General features: G+C 36.6%; 2 long non-coding RNA genes across 3 annotated transcripts; both read left to right on the top strand.

Moving 5' to 3' along the window:
* The first annotated feature begins 590 nt into the window (after nucleotides 1–590).
* Nucleotides 591–3300, top strand: LOC132059483 (uncharacterized). Of its 2 annotated transcripts, XR_009415586.1 has the most exons (3): nucleotides 591–1452; nucleotides 1547–1674; nucleotides 1774–3300. It is a non-coding gene; the product is annotated as an uncharacterized LOC132059483 (long non-coding RNA). The 2 variants fall into 2 exon arrangements; XR_009415587.1 differs by having other exon boundaries at nucleotides 1547–3300.
* A 1451-nt stretch (nucleotides 3301–4751) lies between these two features.
* Nucleotides 4752–7260, top strand: LOC132060719 (uncharacterized). The gene is made up of 2 exons (XR_009415989.1): nucleotides 4752–5976; nucleotides 7001–7260. It is a non-coding gene; the product is annotated as an uncharacterized LOC132060719 (long non-coding RNA).
* Nucleotides 7261–7843: the final 583 nt, after the last annotated feature.

A 7843-nucleotide genomic window follows, 5' to 3' on the forward strand; every position in this document is an offset into this window, starting at 1 on the left:
ACCGTATATTGTTGGAAATTTTAAAACAAGGAAATAATTAAGTTGCTTCAACACAATTTTAACAATATGTACACAACACCACATAAAGGTAAATCAAACGATTAGTTTTAACCAAGTGAGAAAAGAAATACCAACTCAGTAGATTGTGTATAACTACTAAAGAAATACAAATTTAAACTTTGTTGCTCATCTTCATAGGTTCAAACGCCATCATTTTGACCTCAACAAACAAGTCATCGTATGACGTTTCATTTTTAATCCTTCACATAAACTTGCACTTTATTCTTTTATCTATAATTACTTACGCAAAATTTTGTATTAACAATATTAATATTATTTACTACAAACTCGGCATACATGTGTGTTGTACGTGCCGAGAAACTGGTAAAAAAAATAAACTGTATGTTAGATGTTAACTATTAATACAGAGATTATCATAATTCCATATTAGAAACTTGTAATAGGTAACATATAAATAATTTTACATTTTCACGAATAAGTTTGTAATGATGACTTCGGTCCTCGAGCACCCTTTTATAAATGCTTTCCTTCTCCATCTCACAAGTTACCATCTTAAAAACCTCTTAAGCTTTATGCAAACTGTATTTCTTTGCAACTTTTTCTATCACCGGAGATTTTCCAACTCAGACTTATCTTCCAACACTCACTTATTTCCAAATCTTCTCCACCATGTCGTCACCGTCACTCCCTATCATCGATGCGTCAACCCCTACTGTCTCCATTGCTCATGGTGACTCCTCCGCGCACGCGCCGCTTTCTAAGGTTGTCTTTGGCGGTCCATCTCGCGGTGTCTCAAAGATTTCCAAGAGGAAGAAGAAGAGTGAAAAGACAAAAGCGGTGCTTCCATGCCAATTTCGATCATACCAAAAGTATGGGCTTTCGACAAAGATATTCAAAACAAAGATCCGTCCACCAAGCAAATTGGCGACCTGGACAAACCGGCCGGTGAGTACTGATCTGCCATCCGAACCACTCACCTTCCCACCGTCAGAAAAGACTGCGGGTGGACGAATATTCAGGTATTCGCCTCCGGAGAGGATGAGAGGATAACTTTTGGCAAGCCCGGGTATTCTTTTGTATACACATACCCCTTCACCCTCGGACTCGAGACGAAGATCCACTCAATCATCCTCAATTTATACAGGTGCTACAAAGTCTGCTTGGCCCAAGTAGGCCCATCCGTGTGGAGAGCGGTGGCTTGCCTCTGGTATCTTGCCAATCAGGCTGGAGAAAATTTTTCCCTAGACCACTTGATCCATCTTTACACTCCATAACTCTTTCGGGGCAGCGTGATTACCCTAACACATCTAATTCTCTCTTGTATGGATAATGGCAATGACCGCGGCTGGACAGAGAGATTTGTGATCATTGTCACATCTGACATCATCCCGCACTCCAATCCACCTCTACCGGAGGCGTGGAACAATGCCGGTAAGTCCTTTGATATTTTTGGTGTTTTACTAATATTACCTTTCTTTCTCGCCTACTTAACCCCTTTCTCCTTTCACGTTTTCTCCTTCTCCAGCTACCTTTTGGGAACCTCAGCCGGTTGAGGGTTTTACCAAATGGGTCCAGAATATCCTGGACGTTTCGACACCGGAGACCCATACGTGGAAGGTTCCAAGAGTAAGAATTGGAAAGCCAAGAACCACGGTAACTCATTCTACACTTGTGCTGCGTAAGGTTCTTTTATTTTACTTGTTACCCTTAACCTCATCTCACCTTATCAGGTTTGCGCAAATGGTCTTCTAGTTGTCCTGTCACCGAGCTGTCGAACAACACGGATGAAGCCAACCAACTCATCCAACAAGTCCTTGAACGCAAAAGGGCTCCTGAAGCGGCGACTGCGGCCGGCATAACTGATTCCACCTCCAGCCCCTAGTCCATAGAGAAAAGGGCAAAGAAAGATCCACTCGGGGACTCTGGGGAAGGATCGCATACTCCTATCGCTGAACCTCTTCCTACGCTGGTGAACCTATAGAATGACGAGACTGAGGGGGAAAATCAACCCCTTCAGGGGAGAAGAAAATCGAGTCCGCGGGCCAATTTTCCCAACGAAATTGGGAGGCTCTTTAGAGAGCTAGAAATTGTTGAACATGCGAGCTCTCCTTACAGAGCTTCGTTTGTTCCAACTGGCCAAAAGAACGCACCTACGGATGCCACCCCTATCAACATTCCTCCCTCTTCTTCCACAACCATGCACGCAGCTGCCCAAGTATTTATGCTCTACCTTCCTCATTATAAAGTTTTCCCTTCTTCTTTCTCTGCTGCATGTTCACTTTAGATCTATTTCTCTTAGGCAAACCTTCTGGCATCGGAAGGACTTCACCAGATGATTGCGGAGAAGGAGTTGCTGAGGACCGAGCGAGACAAGCTACTAGAGCGCCTCCCAGCCTTGGAGGCCAAACTTTCTCAGATGGAGGACCTCGATGCCAGGCTCGAGCAATCAGAGCAGGAGAAGATGGCATACAACCAAGAGGCCAGTCTTCTTCATACTGAGCTTGCTGAGTTGAAGGACAAGTGGGTTACGCAAAGAAGACTTTTTTATTTTCGCCGCGGAAAAGTAGTTTAAGCTCAAGGAAGACATCCGAGCCTTGCAAACTGCATTGCGAACCAAAACTGAGGTGGTGGCTATGGCAGAGAAAGAAAGGGAAAGATTGGAGGAGAGAATGCTCAAAATATGGCCCAGAACAAGGAGCGTAACCAAACCAACGTTGAGTTGTCCGATTCTATTATAGTTTTACGGGGCGAGAACGCGAGGCTGAAAACTGCCGTTGACATAGCCACAACGAAGTTACTTTCCCAGGAGGATAGGTTCGAGCTAGAAAAAACGCATGCCGTCTGGAGTATGCCAAGAAAGACTCTAGAAGAAGTTAAGGCCGGTTCGGTTAATATTGATGATCGTATCTCTAAGGCCCTTGACCTAGAGCAGATGACCTACGAGAACCTGCCTGCCTTAGAAGTTGCTCAAAGCCCCGCGGACGATGAGTTCAACTCCTCTATAGCCGAATATGAGGAATAGGAGGAGTTTGAGGAAGATGAAGGATAAGGAAATTTAGTTCGAGGTATAAGTAGCTTAAGTTGGGGTTTATTTAAAGATAAATTATGTTGGTGAATATGGATACTCTTTGTGAGTTGATGGGTTTATCTCTTTGCTTTTTTATTGATTCTCTCTTGAATATCTCATTGTGAAGACATTTATGTATGAGTTCAATTCTCTTCATCCTTGGACTAGTACATGTAGTTATATGATTAATTTAGAGATTCTCAATTTGCTAATTGTGGGTCTTTAGATTTCTTCAATTATGTGTTTTACTTTTCTTTCTTCAATCTATTTTTAATTTATCTTGCTATCTTTAATTTGTTTTCTTCCGCATACTTTAATTCACATCAAATTAGTATCATAGTTTGGAAAAAATATTGTTCCTACAATTCTTAATCCTAAACGAAATTCTACAATAGAACAAAAAAAAAAAATTCAGATATGAAAATTAGAGTAATAATTGAGTGGATGTTGTTGGGTTTTGCTCGAAAAAGTCTAAAGGAATTGAATATGAAATTTGGAAGTAGCTGGAGTTGATTTAGATCAAAATTTGTCCATTTTTCTTCCATTTTCGCACCTAAAATGTCAGCATTGTGTAGAGTGCAATAATTTGAGTTTTGGAGCTCTTTTTGTGCAAAATTTTCCCCATCTTTTGAATTAGAGTTTCTTTTGAATTTGAGTTTTTTTTATCATGAGTAAAAAGATGAATAATTGAATATATTAAGTTCCAATTTCGTGTATCTAATTCATCATTCGATTTAAGTTCAAGAGAAATCAAGAAAATTTTGGGTGCCAAAATTAAGCTATATTTCTTGTGCGACTCTTCTTGACATTTGGAGTTTGAGTTAATTCCTTACTTCAAAAATTATTAGATGATGCTTTGAAATGCTCTATATTTGATTGGGTAAACTTTATTTGAGTTGAGCGTTAATAGATTTGATCAATTATGGTGGCTCTTGAATGATTTTCTTGTTGATTCTAGATTTTACTCATCATTCATGAATAATCATTTGCTAATATTTTAGGATACTTGTTCTTATCCTTTGTTTTAGTAATTGCGTGCTTTAAATTCATTTCGCGTCAATTTTCTTACTTTTCTCTTTATTTTCGTTGTGAAATGTTTGATTCAAGTCCTACAACTTTTATTGTGCTTCTTTGTTTAATCATAAACTCCATTCTGAACCGATACTTGGGGCTTACTTTGAGTTTATTGATTTGTTGGTTCTTGAAGAGATTTGAGGAAATTCCCTTGAGAGGAAAATGGTAGAGTGGTGAGATTAATTGAGTGAGATCGAAAAGTCTTGACCTTCAGTGTATACACAAGTATTGAGTGATACACGTGAGAGAATGAATTGGTGAGGTCCTTTAACTTTTTTGCTACTTTCTTTTGATTGCAATCATGTCTTCCATAGCTCCGAATGATCCTTGTGATGATGATTTTGAAGACTACGACTATGACGATAATGAGGATTACTATGAAGAAGATTATGAAGCAAATGAAGATTGTGGTCTTATGGTGAAGAATGTGAATATGAAGATTCTTATGCTTCCAACAATGATTTTGAATATGGTGATGCTTCAAGGTATGGCTGTTCTACATGCTCTTCTTGTGATGAATCTAATAGCCGGGGGTCAATTTTGGGTGCCAAAATTAACCTATATTTCTTGTGCGACTTTCTTGAAAGTGATTATGATGATGATGATAATGAGAAAACTCCTAGAAAATGTTCTTGTTCATCTTCTTACAATGGTTCTAATTCTAAACATGAGAATGTTCGTAATTCTTATGTTTGTTTTGTTAGAGGAGGTGGTGGTAGATATTTGACAAGAAATTTGAGATACAATGTGAATAAATATGGTACTTATGATAGAAATGTTGTATATTGACCTAATAATGACTTTAATGCTTTGATTAAATGAGAGCATTTTGTTGAACAACATGAGTGTGATGAAGCATGCATTGACCAATTTATCCAAAAGAGAGAACACGTTTCATGTTTATTGTAAAATTGAAGGACTAGTGGTGCCATGATTTATACCTAACAAGAGTTCCATAAATACTGCTAGTTCAAGCATGGTGAACACTTAAATTGAATACTAGGAAACATCCTCAACCATAGAGATTGTCATGGTCAAATGAAAAAGAAATTGTGGAGATCACAAAACAAGTTTTGGTAAAGTTTCAAGTGGGTAAATTTCAACATGAAAGTACTATGTGATGTTATCCCAATGAAAGCTTGTCATTTGTTAATTGGAAGGCCTTGGACAATTAAAAGGGAAGCTATATTTGATAAAACGACTAACAAGTGTCACGTAATTTTTAGAGGTCAAGAGTATGTCTTTATTTCATATACATTTTTGAAGGTGAAAGAAAGATACTTCGAAATGCTAAAATTGACAAGAAGAAAGACAAAGCTTAAGGAAAAAGATATCGTTGTTAAAGAGAAGACCATGAAGAGAAATTCAATGACTCTCAAAGCGTAAAGTACAAGGTTGAAGTGAAGAGTCATCCGAATTATTCAAAACGAATTCTTGGGCCTTGTCCCCTTCATATGATGTTGAGAGAGAAAAGATTGAGAGGAGTAAGCGAGTGACAAGTGGCAACTCAAGAGTGGAAAAAAAGAGCTTGAGTTGCGGGTAATGAGTGAGTTGTCACCAGAAAAAACAGAAGCATTTGAAAAGAGAAAAATGAAATGAAAAGAGGAAAAGAAAATTGAGAGAAGTGAAGAAAAAGATAGTTTGAGAGAGCTTGCTTCCTGTTTTCAATCTAATGCTAATCCTTATTCTTCTCCTAGTTGTAATGTCTCTTTTGTAGGTAAGTTTGAAAATAAAGGCATGAAGGAAGAAACAATGGAAAGCCTTCTACTTTGAGGATTAAAGAGTTGGCCGATACACCTACTACTTCTTCAAGTGTTCAAGAAGCTTCAATGATAAATACAAAGATAAAGAATAAATTTTAGAAACATCTCAAGGTAAAATGACCAACCCTAATACATTATTTCCTTTAAGTAATCTTGATGGAAATTTTGGTTTAGGTGAAAGTCATTCTTCATTTGAGAAAAATGAATATTTTCTTTGCGATGAAAGTCATGTTGACTGTTTTGGTCAAGCACTAATCAAGGTTACTTGTGCAAATCATTGAGATAACTTTTTGGAGTTCAATGTATTTGCAACTAGTATTCACATGTGTGATGAATTTAGAGGCTTACAAGGAGATTCTTTAACTACATGTGATGTTGTGGATTATAAACATTATTTATCTCAAAAGAATACTCTCATTGTTGATAATGGTGTTGAGGAGTCACTTTATGACAAGCTTGAATTTAAAGAATGTGATTGTTTGTGATAGCCAACTTGTTTGTGTTGATATGCCACTAGTTGAGGGGACTTGTGAATTATTTAGTGAACCTCAAGTTAGTGTTGAAAATGAAGTTGGTTATTTGGGAAAGAATGAGAATTTTTATGACACTCCACCTCTATTTGGTAAAGAAGAAAATTAATTTTTTGATTCTACTTTATTTCATTTGATGATATTCATGATGATGGTGGAGGGGTGGTAATGTGTATCATGTTGAAAAATGCGATGACTTGCTGCATCTTGACTTTACTCCACTAGTTAATGAGTTAAAGTGTTGGATCAAAATTTTTGGTGTTTGTGAGCTTAAATTGTTGCCAACTAGTAATGTGAGAACTAATGAATTTAAAGGTCAATCAAATGACTCTTTGAGTATGCATAGTGTTAATGATCCTATCTCTTGTTTCACTCATAGGGATTATATCATATGTAATTCTATGAAAGATGACATTTATCTTTTTGAGGGTGAATTAAGATGCTTTGACTCTTCATCTTATATTTATTTCTCTTTAATGATAATTTTTTATTTGACGACAAAATGCTCATCTATAATGATGAGAATAGTGATATTTATTGTGAAGTAGATGGCGTAGCAACTTTTGAAGGCTACAAGATATATTGTCATCCACTAGGGGATACAGTGTGGGAGGAATATTATAATGAGCTCACAAATGAAAGTGAAGTATTTGATGGTGACAATAGTATTAGTTTTTTTACTTATTCTTCTCCATATTTTGTAGACACATTATTGTTAGATTATGCCATTATTTCTTTTTCAAAATGAGGTGACAAGTCATTTAAAGATCGGCATGATCTATTTAAAGAACATAATTTTTTTCCATATTTGAATGATGATTTCTTATGGATGTTTTTAAGGATGCTTATAGTGATTCTTGATGTTATTAGGGGATTTAAGTTTTTTTTTAATCCTAGAGATGCTTCTTATTATATTGACATTACTTTGAAGAATTATGATAATCTTTGTATAGTTGTTGTTCACTCTGTTTTGCAAGACTTGAATTCGAGGACGAATTCTTTTCAAGAAGGGGAGAATAATGCAAATTAAGGTACAAAGGTCAATATCAAGAGTGAGGGTGTGGGATATCTTGGATATAAAGACTTTCAATCACCCACGAAGAGCTTAAAGCGTCACGACAAAATTATTAAAAGAGCTTTTAAAGTCCATAACATGTGCAAACAGATTTATGAGGGAAGTGATGAAAACAAACAAGGTCATCAAGGCCTTTGGATAATTCTTCCAACCATCAAGAGTTCGGAGGACTTAAAGAAAGCATGGAAGGAAGACTTTAAGATCACCAATATGCTCAAGTAGCTATTTATTTATAATTTGGTCATTCTTGTATTTAACTATTTTTTGCAAAACTAGTATAATAATTTATAAGTCTTTCACATTGGGAATGACT

Source organism: Lycium ferocissimum, chromosome 6, assembly GCF_029784015.1.
Source record: "Lycium ferocissimum isolate CSIRO_LF1 chromosome 6, AGI_CSIRO_Lferr_CH_V1, whole genome shotgun sequence".
Lineage (NCBI taxonomy): Eukaryota > Viridiplantae > Streptophyta > Magnoliopsida > Solanales > Solanaceae > Lycium > Lycium ferocissimum.